Source organism: Hyla sarda, unplaced genomic scaffold, assembly GCF_029499605.1.
Source record: "Hyla sarda isolate aHylSar1 unplaced genomic scaffold, aHylSar1.hap1 scaffold_921, whole genome shotgun sequence".
Lineage (NCBI taxonomy): Eukaryota > Metazoa > Chordata > Amphibia > Anura > Hylidae > Hyla > Hyla sarda.
In genome coordinates, this window is record NW_026610951.1 from 124,262 (window position 1) to 142,047 (window position 17,786).

A 17,786-nucleotide genomic window follows, 5' to 3' on the forward strand; every position below is an offset into this window, starting at 1 on the left:
ACTGACATCACTAGGTGTAAACAACATCTCTCCTTTGCTGTGTATGTGACTATGGAGCTGTTTGGTGATGTCGTCTATTATGGCCTTCATAGAAGCAACAGGAGATTGTTGCATCCATCTAGAACCCTCAGAACTACAGTGCTATGATGTCACTCACTTCCACAGGCCTTGCAGAGTGTAAACAACAACAACCCAGCTTTGTTGTGTATGTAACCATAGGGATTTGTGATGTCACCTAGAACCTTCACAGCAGCGACAGCTTTATGAGGAGCATCAGCACTGCTCTGCCTGAGCAGAACCATCACCGCCATAGGTTGTCAAATAACCCGGGTTTAACCCACACAGGTAAGTCCAATGGGGTGCAGGCATGTCCTCTATGCTTACAGCTTCCCGTGGGTGTTGGTTTGATACCGTTTGGGGACAGCCAAGGAGGCATCTGCAGGCAACAAAGGTAGGTGTGTGCTTGTGTGTGTGTTTCCTATGCAGATCCTAAGCCCAGTGTCACATGCAAGTAGGAGGAGTAAGAAGGGTTCCTGGCAAATCCGGGTTATGGATTGCATTTAAAAAGGCCCCGTGGGAGTGCAATGGGCCCCTGTCTTGCTGCTTAGCAATAATGGTATGGGTTTAGGTTCTGCTGTGTGTACTGGTGGTTGACTGCCCCCCAGCCCAGAGTGTGCATGGAAAATTGTCTGGCAGCCTCCCTGACAGCAAGCAGTGATAGTGCCCATGAAGGGCACCTTGTTGGGCCCGCCCCTTTCACGGTTATCGCTTCTCGGCCTTTTGGCTAAGATCAAGTGTAGTATCTGTTCTTATCAGTTTAATATCTGATACGTCCCCTATCTGGGGACCATATATTAAATGGATTTTTGAAAACGGGGGCCGATTTCGAAGCTTGCTTCCGTCGCCCTATGCATTGACCCGATATGGCAGTATCTTCGGGTACAGTGCACCACCCCCTTACAGGGTTAAAAAGAAAGATTCCTACTTTCATTGCTACCTGCTTGCTGGCTAGCCAGCTAGCCAGCCCTGTGGGCCTTGCTGCTGCTGCAGCCAAAAAACAAAAGGTGGTGCTGCTGCTGCTTCTGCTGCTTCTGCTTCTGCTTGTGTCTGGCCGCTGTTGGAGCGTCCAGGCACAGGACTTCTGCTGCTGCTGACTAAATGGCCTCCTTAATTGGATCATTTGAGTAGCCAGCACACCTGTGCAGGTAGGGCATGACATGATAGGCAGCTGCCTTGATAGCGGGTGGGTGCTGAATGTTCCTAATTGACAAAATAAGATTAATGCTTATGAAGAAATATAAAATCTCATCCCTTCCCCAATATCGCGCCACACCCCTACCCCTTAATTCCCTGGTTGAACTTGATGGACATATGTCTTTTTTCGACCGTACTAACTATGTAACTATGTAACATAACATGGGGGGGGGGGGGGGGTCTCCTGGCTGTTCACACAGGTGTGTCATTGCTGTACATTGACCATGCATTGCTTCTGTGGTATTGCAAAGGCAAAGACAAATGCTTCCAGCCATCCATTGCACTAATGGATTGGTCATCAGCTGGCTGTCTATGTCCCGCATCAATATAGACCAAAGTACAGAGTGTTAGGCTATGCTATTGTGCACCTACCTGATGCATCAGAAGGTGCGAGGCCCTTGCTAAATTCTGTGCACAGACTTTGAGATCTATACTTTAGACTGTATCTAAACCTGCTCCAACATGGACTGACATTCTGGCCTACTTTCAGCCGATGCGACTTGTCTGTCGCTGAACAGTCGCTTTTTATGTATTCAGCACCTATGTATAATGTTGTAAAAATGCTCTAAAAGCTAAAGTCGCAGAAATGTCACACATATTTGGCCTGCAACTTTCTGTGCGACAAATTCAGACAGGAAAAATCAGTATAAATCCTTAGAAAATTATCCCCCAGTGTCTCCATCTGCTGGCGGTATTGAATAAGCATTGCTGCACTGATGGGGTATGCATTAGACGAAAAAAAAGAAGAAAAAGAAGAATAATACGCCCAGAAAAGAGGCGAAAAGGAGAAAAACGTAAAAAAACGTGAAAAAAAAGTAAGAGGAAGAGAAGGGAAAAAAAGGTGGAAATGGGTTTAAAAGTGATTTCGGCGGAGAAATATATATATATATATATATATATATATACGCGCACACACACACATATATATAAACGTATTCTCCGTTGAGATATTGCAGCCGCTGCTGTGTCCAGGCCCAGGAGCCTTAGCACTGTGCTGTGATGTCACTCAATACCACTGACATCACTAGGTGTAAACAACATCTCTCCTTTGCTGTGTATGTGACTATGGAGCTGTTTGGTGATGTCGTCTATTATGGCCTTCATAGAAGCAACAGGAGATTGTTGCATCCATCTAGAACCCTCAGAACTACAGTGCTATGATGTCACTCACTTCCACAGGCCTTGCAGAGTGTAAACAACAACAACCCAGCTTTGTTGTGTATGTAACCATAGGGATTTGTGATGTCACCTAGAACCTTCACAGCAGCGACAGCTTTATGAGGAGCATCAGCACTGCTCTGCCTGAGCAGAACCATCACCGCCATAGGTTGTCAAATAACCCGGGTTTAACCCACACAGGTAAGTCCAATGGGGTGCAGGCATGTCCTCTATGCTTACAGCTTCCCGTGGGTGTTGGTTTGATACCGTTTGGGGACAGCCAAGGAGGCATCTGCAGGCAACAAAGGTAGGTGTGTGCTTGTGTGTGTGTTTCCTATGCAGATCCTAAGCCCAGTGTCACATGCAAGTAGGAGGAGTAAGAAGGGTTCCTGGCAAATCCGGGTTATGGATTGCATTTAAAAAGGCCCCGTGGGAGTGCAATGGGCCCCTGTCTTGCTGCTTAGCAATAATGGTATGGGTTTAGGTTCTGCTGTGTGTACTGGTGGTTGACTGCCCCCCAGCCCAGAGTGTGCATGGAAAATTGTCTGGCAGCCTCCCTGACAGCAAGCAGTGATAGTGCCCATGAAGGGCACCTTGTTGGGCCCGCCCCTTTCACGGTTATCGCTTCTCGGCCTTTTGGCTAAGATCAAGTGTAGTATCTGCATTTGGTCTGGTCGGAAGGTGTCTGTGGTACCCCGCTTCTCGGCCTTGGGGGATTGTCTCTCCTTACGGAGGGACTTCACCCCCTTGCTGCTATTGGGGAGCGGGCTTAGTCCACAGACAACGGGTTGCGATCCCCCTGTCTCTGGGACCTTGTGTCTCAGAAGGCATTTTCGGTACGTTGAGCGTTACCTGTAGCTTCGGAAGCACCTAGGGTGCCCCCGACCTCTGCCTTGGGTAAGGGTTCCGCTTTTATAGCGGGATTCCGAGCCCCTGCTGCTATTGGGGAAGGGGCTTAGTCCCTGGGTGTGGAAGATGCCGTTCTCCTGGGCTTTCCCCTCTGGGGAAATGTCGATGCGAAATACCATCCGCATAGAGGTGTCGGAGAGCCATCGTCAGTTGAAGAACCTCCGCTTCATTGCGGAGGTGATTCTTCTTGACTACTTCCGCCTCAATAGGGAGGACATCCTGTGTCTAAATGACCAGGAAAGCCGTGGCCTGTATACCGTCACCTTCACGGCCACGGCGTGTTGCGATAACATCTATGCAACCTTGTCTGGTGCGGACCAGAGGGACGATCGACTCGACGGTCTTTCGTTCCAGTTCCTCTATGGTGAGGAACATATACCGTTGGTGGTGGCTATGCACAGCCCTCATGTGACCACGGAGGATATAGCCACTTTTCTTCGGCGATACTGCGAAGAGGTGCGATTCGCAAACAAAATCTTGAACTCCGTGCGGTTCTGGAACGGCAAGAGGAAGTTCTGGGTCAAGCTCCGTAAGGATCCCGGTGGTATTGGGGGTCTTTGCCATCCGCCCCCAAATTTTGCCATCGGGAGAGTTCGGGGCTTCCTGTTCTATCCTCAAATGCCTATGTATTGCCGAAATTGCTTGAGGTTTGGCCACACCCAGGAGACCTGCGGCACGGAGCGTGTGATTCGCTGCAATAGGTGTGGCCAAGAAGGTCACATAGCCTCAAGATGTAGCCATACGATAAGGTGCAACCTCTGCGGAGAGGAAAATCACGATTTTAATTCCTGTCCCCATAAAGCAAAAACTACGATGGGTGGGTCAAGGCTGGGCCCACCCAAAGAGGGGACAGGACAAAAGACGTCCTTTTTTAAGATGCCCAAACCCCAGATGGCAGGTACTGATGGGTCCAGGCCCAAGACCTCTGGTGCTCCATCGGGGGGCCCACCGGTGGTAGTGCTAGGGGGAGGCCATGGGGATTCCACGAAGCCCGGGCGGGTGATCGAGTTTACTGCCCGGGAAATTGAAAGACGTCGATCGACTTCCTACCTGGCTCAAGAGCCCGCCGAAACTTCTGAAGGGGGCTCACCTGTGGCGGGTGGCAGCCGACGGGCCTCGGTGGGGGCAAAGGTGGACCCAAAATTACAGCATAAGCCAGGTACTGGCTTGGCCCAGGGTCGCCCTGCTCCGGACGAAGAGGCCCCGGTGAAAGCCCGCCGGAAGGGGAGCCAGGTGGCCAGGTCTGAGCCCGGTCCTGTTACTCCGCCTATACAGGACAGGGCCAAGAAGACAAGTGGCGCCAAACCAGGGTTTGCTGCCCCGCCAGCAGTGGACCCGGTGGGTAAAACTGGCCATCGTCGATCGATGGGGAAGTTGGAGCAACAGTCCTCAGCAACGCTTGCTGGGGAACAAGCGATGAAAACTTCCCAAGGTAGCGGCAAAGGTTCCGGAAAAGAGGCCTCACAGGCCCCTGTGCAGCAGTTCCAGTCGTCAAATGATGAAAGAAGACGCAGATCCATCAGCCGGGGGCCAGAGATTACATCGAGTGAGAGCAACACAGAGGATATGGACAGCAGTGTGACATTTAAAAGACAAAGAGAAGAAGAAGAGGAAGACATTCAAAGGAAAGCGGCGTGCCGTAGTTCGGACGAGAGCGAGCTCAGGGTCGGGGCATCATCGATCTCAAGCTCCGACCCTCAGAACATCAAGGAGCTGATGACCCCGCAGGCGGGGGATGACGGTACGCAGCTTATTATTGACTTTGATTCTCCAAGCACGGACTCTCCATAAACTATGCCTATCCCTGTAAAAATTGCCTCACTCAATGTGAGGTCCTTAAAGAGCCCTGATCGCAGGGCTGCTTTATTTTCTTATCTAGAGACATGTGACTTTGACCTTTGCCTGCTACAAGAATGTGGAATCCCTAGTAAAATGGACTATAAAGACTTAAAAGAAGACTGGAAGCTGGGCCCATCCATATGGTCCGGTGCAAATGACTGTCGTTCTGTGGGTGTTGGGCTGCTCTGCCGAGGCCAGTCCTTTTCTATTCATACAGTAACTGAGATTGTGCCTGGCAGAGCTCTTTTAATTCATCTATATTTTAATGGACTTTTAATTCGTGTTTTAAATGTGTATGCCCCTCCTGATAAACAGGAGCGGGCAGAACTATTTGAAATTTTACCACTGTTTTGTGTTGGGTCTTCCCCCCTGCTGGTGGGAGGTGATTTTAACTGCATACGTGATGGGGAACACCGGCAGGGTGGGGATATTAATCGTAAAGACCGCACTTCTTACCTGCTTAAAAATTTTATTGATGATTTTAATTTGAAAGATTGCTGGAAGGATCTCTTGCCGGAGGACCCGGGCGCCACATGGTCCAATGGAAGAGTGAGCTCCAGAATCGATTTTATTTTTTCCTCTAGAGCTTTTAAACCCCTGAAATGCACGCTCGAGCAGAATATCTTCTCTGATCATAAGCTCCTCTTGGTGGGCCTGGAGCTAGAGGGGGAGCAAAAAGCAAAAAGGGGCCTCTGGAGATTAAACACCACACTCCTAGAGGACCCTGAGATAAAAGAGGAGTTTGTGCGGACCTACCAGTGCTGGCAATCACAAAGAAAACCCCACGAGCCTATGCTGCACTGGTGGGAGGGCACCAAATCTAAAATCAGATTTTTTTTTATCAAAGCAGGTAAGAAGAAGGCAAAAATGGAAAAACAGTGGTTTTATGTTCTTAACATGCGTTTAAATGTACTTTTTAAATTGAAAGAAGCTGGTATGGATGTAGAAAATGATATTTTAAACCTTAAAACTGAAATAAAACATGCCATAGAAAAGAAAGGGAAACAAATCATTTTTAACTCACATGTGCAGCACCTGGAGGAGGGCGAGAAATGTTCCCGTTTCTTTTTTAAAAAAGTGATGAATAGGAGGGATATCATCCAGAACCTTGAGGGTGAATCCACTCCAAAAGGCATGTTAGATGCAGTTTTTAACTTCTACCAGCTTCTTTTTAATAAGAAAGATCTTAATCCATCCTTTTTAGAACATGTTCTTAATTCCCTTGATTTTAAGCTAGATGTTTTAGACCAGGAGGTTTTATCCCGTGATCTTAACTTAGATGAACTTTTATTTGTTTTTAAAAGTTTTTCTAGTGGGAAGGCCCCTGGGGAAGATGGTTTACCCATCGAATTTTATTTAGCTTTTTGGGATATTTTAAAGGATGATATGGTTTTATTGTATAAAGAAACTTTTATTGTTAATGAACTTCCCCCTTCCTGGAGGAGGGGGATTGTATCATTACTTTTTAAAAAAGGTGAAAAGGATATGCTAAAAAATTGGCGCCCCATCACACTTTTAAATGTCGATTATAAAGTTTTAGCCAAGTTATTAGCTGTCCGTTTTAAACCTTTTATTCATAAATTAGTTCACCCAAATCAGGTTTGTGGGGTACCTGGAAGGTCTATAGCTGAATCCCTAAATATTTTAAGAGATGTTTTATGGTATTTTAAGGATAGAAATCAAACTGTAGCAATTTTATCCTTAGACTTTGAAAAAGCCTTTGATAGGGTCTCCCATGAATACCTGTTTTTAGTTCTTAAAAAGATGGCAGTGCCTGAAACGATTTTAAGCCGAATCATGCTTTTATACCGATCCTGTTTTAGTCAAGTCTCTGTTAATGGCTTTTTAACCAGCGGTGTTCCTCTTTTATCAGGTGTCAAACAGGGCTGCCCCCTGTCCCCACTCCTTTTTATTTGCGCAATCGAACCACTGATGGCCCTCCTCAGAAAAGACCGGGTAGTAAGAGGCGTACCGATACCTGGTGGAGGAGGGACCCATCTAAAGGTGTTGGGGTACATGGATGATGTCACCATACTGTGCCCGGACTCTCCATCCATGAGGGGGGCATTGAGGAACACCAGCTATTTCTGCGAGGTCTCTGGTTTTAAGCTAAACACAGATAAATGTGACTGTTTTTATATTGGCTCCTGGGATTCATCCATCACCCCAGGAGTCACAATGCAACAGGATCAAATTAAAGTTTTAGGTATTGTTTTTAACCAGGTCAATGATGGGAGCCCTAACTGGGATTCAGCTATAGCTAAGATGGAGAAGAAGATTTTAATGTGGAATCTTAGAAACCTTACCATGGAGGGGAAGATTTTAATAATAAAGATGGTTTTACTCCCTATTATGCTATACATTGCCATGGTATTTCCTCCATCTATTTTATACATTAAAAAAGTAACTAGAATTGTTTTTACTTTTTTATGGGGTTCAAAAATGGAGAAATTAAAGCGTGATTTTATGTACAAAAGTAGAGATAATGGCGGGAAAGATGTTCCTAACCTTTTTACTTTCTTTTACATAAAGTATTTCTGTTTCTGTTTTAAGATTATTAAATCCAATGGCATTTTTAGCTGCTTTTTAAGGTACGCTGCGGGCATGGTTTTTAAAAGATGGTTGCGCATCCCTCTGAACGCTCCGGTGCTTCTGTGTCCCCCAAAACATTATGTGGTGTTGGAAAAGACAGTCAGGCTCCTAGGTCTCCAAGATTTGGAGCCTGACATACTGGGGGACCAGAGAAAGGTATCAAAGGTCCTCAGGCGGAGTGAGGTTACCCTGGCAGTGTCCAATTTCACACAGGCAAGATCCAAAAAGGTATGGCGGAACGTGTACGGGAAGTTTCTGGCGAATGTACACAGGGATCTTGCCTGGGCAATCGTCCACCAGTGCCTCCCTACTCGTGAGTTCCAGCACAGGCGAGGACTGGTGGCGAGAGCCAAGTGCCCGAGAGATGGCTGCGGAGTGGACGAAACGGTGCTGCACATATTTTGGAACTGCCCTTTTGCACGGGAGCTTTGGAGGAAGGTAGGCCCACTTTTGAAGTGGGCCTGCGGCCTAAAAGATTTTAATCACGAATGTGTCTTTTACGGTCTTTTTAACTGCCCCAATTTTAAACAGCAGATGATCTGCTGGATGATTATTAATTGTTTTAAAAATGCCATCTGGAAAGTTAGGAACATCTTACTTTTTAAACATGATTTTATTGATGTTAAAAACTGTATAAAGCTGGCCCTGAGTGAGATGTACATCTATTACCTAAGAGACAAGAAACAGTTGGGGGCCAGCGAGGCAGCATCCATGTGGTGTCTGCCTCTATGGAACGAAATAACAGTATAATCAGTTTTTATGACATTTGTATAATGTTTTATCCTGCCATTTTTATTTTTTCTCCTTTTATTACTGGTTTTATTATTTGTATTTTAAAACTTTTGTGAACCTTTTATTATTTTGCGTTTTAAATTTTGTATGGTTTCTTATTTATTCAATAAAATTTTGTTGAAACCTTGTGCTGAATGTTCCTAATTGACAAAATAAGATTAATGCTTATGAAGAAATATAAAATCTCATCCCTTCCCCAATATCGCGCCACACCCCTACCCCTTAATTCCCTGGTTGAACTTGATGGACATATGTCTTTTTTCGACCGTACTAACTATGTAACTATGTAACATAACATGGGGGGGGGGGGTCTCCTGGCTGTTCACACAGGTGTGTCATTGCTGTACATTGACCATGCATTGCTTCTGTGGTATTGCAAAGGCAAAGACAAATGCTTCCAGCCATCCATTGCACTAATGGATTGGTCATCAGCTGGCTGTCTATGTCCCGCATCAATATAGACCAAAGTACAGAGGGTTAGGCTATGCTACTGTGCACCTACCTGATGCATCAGAAGGTGCGAGGCCCTTGCTAAATTCTGTGCACAGACTTTGAGATCTATACTTTAGACTGTATCTAAACCTGCTCCAACATGGACTGACATTCTGGCCTACTTTCAGCCGATGCGACTTGTCTGTCGCTGAACAGTCGCTTTTTATGTATTCAGCACCTATGTATAATGTTGTAAAAATGCTCTAGAAGCTAAAGTCGCAGAAATGTCACACATATTTGGCCTGCAACTTTCTGTGCGACAAATTCAGACAGGAAAAATCAGTATAAATCCTTAGAAAATTATCCCCCAGTGTCTCCATCTGCTGGCGGTATTGAATAAGCATTGCTGCACTGATGGGGTATGCATTAGACGAAAAAAAAGAAGAAAAAGAAGAATAATACGCCCAGAAAAGAGGCGAAAAGGAGAAAAACGTAAAAAAACGTGAAAAAAAAGTAAGAGGAAGAGAAGGGAAAAAAAGGTGGAAATGGGTTTAAAAGTGATTTCGGCGGAGAATATATATATATATATATATATATATATATATATATATATATATATATATACGCGCACACACACACATATATATAAACGTATTCTCCGTTGAGATATTGCAGCCGCTGCTGTGTCCAGGCCCAGGAGCCTTAGCACTGTGCTGTGATGTCACTCAATACCACTGACATCACTAGGTGTAAACAACATCTCTCCTTTGCTGTGTATGTGACTATGGAGCTGTTTGGTGATGTCGTCTATTATGGCCTTCATAGAAGCAACAGGAGATTGTTGCATCCATCTAGAACCCTCAGAACTACAGTGCTATGATGTCACTCACTTCCACAGGCCTTGCAGAGTGTAAACAACAACAACCCAGCTTTGTTGTGTATGTAACCATAGGGATTTGTGATGTCACCTAGAACCTTCACAGCAGCGACAACTTTATGAGGAGCATCAGCACTGCTCTGCCTGAGCAGAACCATCACCGCCATAGGTTGTCAAATAACCCGGGTTTAACCCACACAGGTAAGTCCAATGGGGTGCAGGCATGTCCTCTATGCTTACAGCTTCCCGTGGGTGTTGGTTTGATACCGTTTGGGGACAGCCAAGGAGGCATCTGCAGGCAACAAAGGTAGGTGTGTGCTTGTGTGTGTGTTTCCTATGCAGATCCTAAGCCCAGTGTCACATGCAAGTAGGAGGAGTAAGAAGGGTTCCTGGCAAATCCGGGTTATGGATTGCATTTAAAAAGGCCCCGTGGGAGTGCAATGGGCCCCTGTCTTGCTGCTTAGCAATAATGGTATGGGTTTAGGTTCTGCTGTGTGTACTGGTGGTTGACTGCCCCCCAGCCCAGAGTGTGCATGGAAAATTGTCTGGCAGCCTCCCTGACAGCAAGCAGTGATAGTGCCCATGAAGGGCACCTTGTTGGGCCCGCCCCTTTCACGGTTATCGCTTCTCGGCCTTTTGGCTAAGATCAAGTGTAGTATCTGTTCTTATCAGTTTAATATCTGATACGTCCCCTATCTGGGGACCATATATTAAATGGATTTTTGAGAACGGGGGCCGATTTCGAAGCTTGCTTCCGTCGCCCTATGCATTGACCCGATATGGCAGTATCTTCGGGTACAGTGCACCACCCCCTTACAGGGTTAAAAAGAAAGATTCCTACTTTCATTGCTACCTGCTTGCTGGCTAGCCAGCTAGCCAGCCCTGTGGGCCTTGCTGCTGCTGCAGCCAAAAAACAAAAGGTGGTGCTGCTGCTGCTTCTGCTGCTTCTGCTTCTGCTTGTGTCTGGCCGCTGTTGGAGCGTCCAGGCACAGGACTTCTGCTGCTGCTGACTAAATGGCCTCCTTAATTGGATCATTTGAGTAGCCAGCACACCTGTGCAGGTAGGGCATGACATGATAGGCAGCTGCCTTGATAGCGGGTGGGTGCTGAATGTTCCTAATTGACAAAATAAGATTAATGCTTATGAAGAAATATAAAATCTCATCCCTTCCCCAATATCGCGCCACACCCCTACCCCTTAATTCCCTGGTTGAACTTGATGGACATATGTCTTTTTTCGACCGTACTAACTATGTAACTATGTAACATAACATGGGGGGGGGGGGGGGGGTCTCCTGGCTGTTCACACAGGTGTGTCATTGCTGTACATTGACCATGCATTGCTTCTGTGGTATTGCAAAGGCAAAGACAAATGCTTCCAGCCATCCATTGCACTAATGGATTGGTCATCAGCTGGCTGTCTATGTCCCGCATCAATATAGACCAAAGTACAGAGGGTTAGGCTATGCTATTGTGCACCTACCTGATGCATCAGAAGGTGCGAGGCCCTTGCTAAATTCTGTGCACAGACTTTGAGATCTATACTTTAGACTGTATCTAAACCTGCTCCAACATGGACTGACATTCTGGCCTACTTTCAGCCGATGCGACTTGTCTGTCGCTGAACAGTCGCTTTTTATGTATTCAGCACCTATGTATAATGTTGTAAAAATGCTCTAGAAGCTAAAGTCGCAGAAATGTCACACATATTTGGCCTGCAACTTTCTGTGCGACAAATTCAGACAGGAAAAATCAGTATAAATCCTTAGAAAATTATCCCCCAGTGTCTCCATCTGCTGGCGGTATTGAATAAGCATTGCTGCACTGATGGGGTATGCATTAGACGAAAAAAAAGAAGAAAAAGAAGAATAATACGCCCAGAAAAGAGGCGAAAAGGAGAAAAACGTAAAAAAACGTGAAAAAAAAGTAAGAGGAAGAGAAGGGAAAAAAAGGTGGAAATGGGTTTAAAAGTGATTTCGGCGGAGAAATATATATATATATATATATATATATATATATATATATATATATACGCGCACACACACACATATATATAAACGTATTCTCCGTTGAGATATTGCAGCCGCTGCTGTGTCCAGGCCCAGGAGCCTTAGCACTGTGCTGTGATGTCACTCAATACCACTGACATCACTAGGTGTAAACAACATCTCTCCTTTGCTGTGTATGTGACTATGGAGCTGTTTGGTGATGTCGTCTATTATGGCCTTCATAGAAGCAACAGGAGATTGTTGCATCCATCTAGAACCCTCAGAACTACAGTGCTATGATGTCACTCACTTCCACAGGCCTTGCAGAGTGTAAACAACAACAACCCAGCTTTGTTGTGTATGTAACCATAGGGATTTGTGATGTCACCTAGAACCTTCACAGCAGCGACAGCTTTATGAGGAGCATCAGCACTGCTCTGCCTGAGCAGAACCATCACCGCCATAGGTTGTCAAATAACCCGGGTTTAACCCACACAGGTAAGTCCAATGGGGTGCAGGCATGTCCTCTATGCTTACAGCTTCCCGTGGGTGTTGGTTTGATACCGTTTGGGGACAGCCAAGGAGGCATCTGCAGGCAACAAAGGTAGGTGTGTGCTTGTGTGTGTGTTTCCTATGCAGATCCTAAGCCCAGTGTCACATGCAAGTAGGAGGAGTAAGAAGGGTTCCTGGCAAATCCGGGTTATGGATTGCATTTAAAAAGGCCCCGTGGGAGTGCAATGGGCCCCTGTCTTGCTGCTTAGCAATAATGGTATGGGTTTAGGTTCTGCTGTGTGTACTGGTGGTTGACTGCCCCCCAGCCCAGAGTGTGCATGGAAAATTGTCTGGCAGCCTCCCTGACAGCAAGCAGTGATAGTGCCCATGAAGGGCACCTTGTTGGGCCCGCCCCTTTCACGGTTATCGCTTCTCGGCCTTTTGGCTAAGATCAAGTGTAGTATCTGTTCTTATCAGTTTAATATCTGATACGTCCCCTATCTGGGGACCATATATTAAATGGATTTTTGAGAACGGGGGCCGATTTCGAAGCTTGCTTCCGTCGCCCTATGCATTGACCCGATATGGCAGTATCTTCGGGTACAGTGCACCACCCCCTTACAGGGTTAAAAAGAAAGATTCCTACTTTCATTGCTACCTGCTTGCTGGCTAGCCAGCTAGCCAGCCAGCCCTGTGGGCCTTGCTGCTGCTGCAGCCAAAAAACAAAAGGTGGTGCTGCTGCTGCTTCTGCTGCTTCTGCTTCTGCTTGTGTCTGGCCGCTGTTGGAGCGTCCAGGCACAGGACTTCTGCTGCTGCTGACTAAATGGCCTCCTTAATTGGATCATTTGAGTAGCCAGCACACCTGTGCAGGTAGGGCATGACATGATAGGCAGCTGCCTTGATAGCGGGTGGGTGCTGAATGTTCCTAATTGACAAAATAAGATTAATGCTTATGAAGAAATATAAAATCTCATCCCTTCCCCAATATCGCGCCACACCCCTACCCCTTAATTCCCTGGTTGAACTTGATGGACATATGTCTTTTTTCGACCGTACTAACTATGTAACTATGTAACATAACATGGGGGGGGGGGGTCTCCTGGCTGTTCACACAGGTGTGTCATTGCTGTACATTGACCATGCATTGCTTCTGTGGTATTGCAAAGGCAAAGACAAATGCTTCCAGCCATCCATTGCACTAATGGATTGGTCATCAGCTGGCTGTCTATGTCCCCGCATCAATATAGACCAAAGTACAGAGGGTTAGGCTATGCTACTGTGCACCTACCTGATGCATCAGAAGGTGCGAGGCCCTTGCTAAATTCTGTGCACAGACTTTGAGATCTATACTTTAGACTGTATCTAAACCTGCTCCAACATGGACCTGACATTCTGGCCTACTTTCAGCCGATGCGACTTGTCTGTCGCTGAACAGTCCGCTTTTTATGTATTCAGCACCTATGTATAATGTTGTAAAAATGCTCTAGAAGCTAAAGTCGCAGAAATGTCACACATATTTGGCCTGCAACTTTCTGTGCGACAAATTCAGACAGGAAAAATCAGTATAAATCCTTAGAAAATTATCCCCCAGTGTCTCCATCTGCTGGCGGTATTGAATAAGCATTGCTGCACTGATGGGGTATGCATTAGACGAAAAAAAAGAAGAAAAAGAAGAATAATACGCCCAGAAAAGAGGCGAAAAGGAGAAAAACGTAAAAAAACGTGAAAAAAAAGTAAGAGGAAGAGAAGGGAAAAAAAGGTGGAAATGGGTTTAAAAGTGATTTCGGCGGAGAAATATATATATATATATATATATATATATATATACGCGCACACACACACATATATATAAACGTATTCTCCGTTGAGATATTGCAGCCGCTGCTGTGTCCAGGCCCAGGAGCCTTAGCACTGTGCTGTGATGTCACTCAATACCACTGACATCACTAGGTGTAAACAACATCTCTCCTTTGCTGTGTATGTGACTATGGAGCTGTTTGGTGATGTCGTCTATTATGGCCTTCATAGAAGCAACAGGAGATTGTTGCATCCATCTAGAACCCTCAGAACTACAGTGCTATGATGTCACTCACTTCCACAGGCCTTGCAGAGTGTAAACAACAACAACCCAGCTTTGTTGTGTATGTAACCATAGGGATTTGTGATGTCACCTAGAACCTTCACAGCAGCGACAACTTTATGAGGAGCATCAGCACTGCTCTGCCTGAGCAGAACCATCACCGCCATAGGTTGTCAAATAACCCGTGTTTAACCCACACAGGTAAGTCCAATGGGGTGCAGGCATGTCCTCTATGCTTACAGCTTCCCGTGGGTGTTGGTTTGATACCGTTTGGGGACAGCCAAGGAGGCATCTGCAGGCAACAAAGGTAGGTGTGTGCTTGTGTGTGTGTTTCCTATGCAGATCCTAAGCCCAGTGTCACATGCAAGTAGGAGGAGTAAGAAGGGTTCCTGGCAAATCCGGGTTATGGATTGCATTTAAAAAGGCCCCGTGGGAGTGCAATGGGCCCCTGTCTTGCTGCTTAGCAATAATGGTATGGGTTTAGGTTCTGCTGTGTGTACTGGTGGTTGACTGCCCCCCTACAGCCCAGAGTGTGCATGGAAAATTGTCTGGCAGCCTCCCTGACAGCAAGCAGTGATAGTGCCCATGAAGGGCACCTTGTTGGGCCCGCCCCCTTTCACGGTTATCGCTTCTCGGCCTTTTGGCTAAGATCAAGTGTAGTATCTGTTCTTATCAGTTTAATATCTGATACGTCCCCTATCTGGGGACCATATATTAAATGGATTTTTGAGAACGGGGGCCGATTTCGAAGCTTGCTTCCGTCGCCCTATGCATTGACCCGATATGGCAGTATCTTCGGGTACAGTGCACCACCCCCTTACAGGGTTAAAAGAAAGATTCCTACTTTCATTGCTACCTGCTTGCTGGCTAGCCAGCTAGCCAGCCCTGTGGGCCTTGCTGCTGCTGCAGCCAAAAAACAAAGGTGGGTGTGCTGTGGCTGCTGTGCTGTGCTGGTGCTGCTGCTTCTGCTTGTGTCTGGCCGCTGTTGGAGCGTCCAGGCACAGGACTTCTGCTGCTGCTGACTAAATGGCCTCCTTAATTGGATCATTTGAGTAGCCAGCACACCTGTGCAGGTAGGGCATGACATGATAGGCAGCTGCCTTGATAGCGGGTGGGTGCTGAATGTTCCTAATTGACAAAATAAGATTAATGCTTATGAAGAAATATAAAATCTCATCCCTTCCCCAATATCGCGCCACACCCCTACCCCTTAATTCCCTGGTTGAACTTGATGGACATATGTCTTTTTTCGACCGTACTAACTATGTAACTATGTAACATAACATGGGGGGGGGGGGGGGGGGGTCTCCTGGCTGTTCACACAGGTGTGTCATTGCTGTACATTGACCATGCATTGCTTCTGTGGTATTGCAAAGGCAAAGACAAATGCTTCCAGCCATCCATTGCACTAATGGATTGGTCATCAGCTGGCTGTCTATGTCCCGCATCAATATAGACCAAAGTACAGAGGGTTAGGCTATGCTATTGTGCACCTACCTGATGCATCAGAAGGTGCGAGGCCCTTGCTAAATTCTGTGCACAGACTTTGAGATCTATACTTTAGACTGTATCTAAACCTGCTCCAACATGACTGACATTCTGGCCTACTTTCAGCCGATGCGACTTGTCTGTCGCTGAACAGTCGCTTTTTATGTATTCAGCACCTATGTATAATGTTGTAAAAATGCTCTAGAAGCTAAAGTCGCAGAAATGTCACACATATTTGGCCTGCAACTTTCTGTGCGACAAATTCAGACAGGAAAAATCAGTATAAATCCTTAGAAAATTATCCCCCAGTGTCTCCATCTGCTGGCGGTATTGAATAAGCATTGCTGCACTGATGGGGTATGCATTAGACGAAAAAAAAGAAGAAAAAGAAGAATAATACGCCAGAAAAGAGGCGAAAAGGAGAAAAACGTAAAAAAACGTGAAAAAAAAGTAAGAGGAAGAGAAGGGAAAAAAAGGTGGAAATGGGTTTAAAAGTGATTTCGGCGGAGAAATATATATATATATATATATATATATATATATATAAATATATATATATATATACGCGCACACACACACATATATATAAACGTATTCTCCGTTGAGATATTGCAGCCGCTGCTGTGTCCAGGCCCAGGAGCCTTAGCACTGTGCTGTGATGTCACTCAATACCACTGACATCACTAGGTGTAAACAACATCTCTCCTTTGCTGTGTATGTGACTATGGAGCTGTTTGGTGATGTCGTCTATTATGGCCTTCATAGAAGCAACAGGAGATTGTTGCATCCATCTAGAACCCTCAGAACTACAGTGCTATGATGTCACTCACTTCCACAGGCCTTGCAGAGTGTAAACAACAACAACCCAGCTTTGTTGTGTATGTAACCATAGGGATTTGTGATGTCACCTAGAACCTTCACAGCAGCGACAGCTTTATGAGGAGCATCAGCACTGCTCTGCCTGAGCAGAACCATCACCGCCATAGGTTGTCAAATAACCCGGGTTTAACCCACACAGGTAAGTCCAATGGGGTGCAGGCATGTCCTCTATGCTTACAGCTTCCCGTGGGTGTTGGTTTGATACCGTTTGGGGACAGCCAAGGAGGCATCTGCAGTGCAACAAAGGTAGGTGTGTGCTTGTGTGTGTGTTTCCTATGCAGATCCTAAGCCCAGTGTCACATGCAAGTAGGAGGAGTAAGAAGGGTTCCTGGCAAATCCGGGTTATGGATTGCATTTAAAAAGGCCCCGTGGGAGTGCAATGGGCCCCTGTCTTGCTGCTTAGCAATAATGGTATGGGTTTAGGTTCTGCTGTGTGTACTGGTGGTTGACTGCCCCCCAGCCCAGAGTGTGCATGGAAAATTGTCTGGCAGCCTCCCTGACAGCAAGCAGTGATAGTGCCCATGAAGGGCACCTTGTTGGGCCCGCCCCTTTCACGGTTATCGCTTCTCGGCCTTTTGGCTAAGATCAAGTGTAGTATCTGTTCTTATCAGTTTAATATCTGATACGTCCCCTATCTGGGGACATATATTAAATGGATTTTTGAGAACGGGGGCCGATTTCGAAGCTTGCTTCCGTCGCCCTATGCATTGACCCGATATGGCAGTATCTTCGGTACAGTGCACCACCCCCTTACAGGGTTAAAAAGAAAGATTCCTACTTTCATTGCTACCTGCTTGCTGGCTAGCCAGCTAGCCAGCCCTGTGGGCCTTGCTGCTGCTGCAGCCAAAAAACAAAAGGTGGTGCTGCTGCTGCTGCTTCTGCTGCTTCTGCTTGTGTCTGGCCGCTGTTGGAGCGTCCAGGCACAGGACTTCTGCTGCTGCTGACTAAATGGCCTCCTTAATTGGATCATTTGAGTAGCCCAGCACACCTGTGCAGGTAGGGCATG

At 46.2% G+C, this 17,786-nt stretch overlaps 5 non-coding genes and 1 pseudogene across 5 annotated transcripts; all 6 read left to right on the forward strand.

The window, feature by feature from the left end:
* The first annotated feature begins 764 nt into the window (after window positions 1-764).
* Window positions 765-955, forward strand: LOC130349701 (U2 spliceosomal RNA). The gene has a single exon (XR_008886976.1). It is a non-coding gene; the product is annotated as a U2 spliceosomal RNA (small nuclear RNA).
* Window positions 956-3,032: 2,077 nt separating this feature from the next.
* Window positions 3,033-3,250, forward strand: LOC130349689 (U2 spliceosomal RNA; annotated as a pseudogene).
* Window positions 3,251-10,473: 7,223 nt separating this feature from the next.
* LOC130349720 (U2 spliceosomal RNA) lies at window positions 10,474-10,664 on the forward strand. Its single transcript, XR_008886993.1, has one exon. It is a non-coding gene; the product is annotated as a U2 spliceosomal RNA (small nuclear RNA).
* A 2,094-nt stretch (window positions 10,665-12,758) lies between these two features.
* On the forward strand, window positions 12,759-12,949 carry LOC130349721 (U2 spliceosomal RNA). The gene has a single exon (XR_008886994.1). It is a non-coding gene; the product is annotated as a U2 spliceosomal RNA (small nuclear RNA).
* A 2,088-nt stretch (window positions 12,950-15,037) lies between these two features.
* LOC130349722 (U2 spliceosomal RNA) lies at window positions 15,038-15,228 on the forward strand. Its single transcript, XR_008886995.1, has one exon. It is a non-coding gene; the product is annotated as a U2 spliceosomal RNA (small nuclear RNA).
* A 2,111-nt stretch (window positions 15,229-17,339) lies between these two features.
* On the forward strand, window positions 17,340-17,528 carry LOC130349728 (U2 spliceosomal RNA). Its single transcript, XR_008887000.1, has one exon. It is a non-coding gene; the product is annotated as a U2 spliceosomal RNA (small nuclear RNA).
* Window positions 17,529-17,786: the final 258 nt, after the last annotated feature.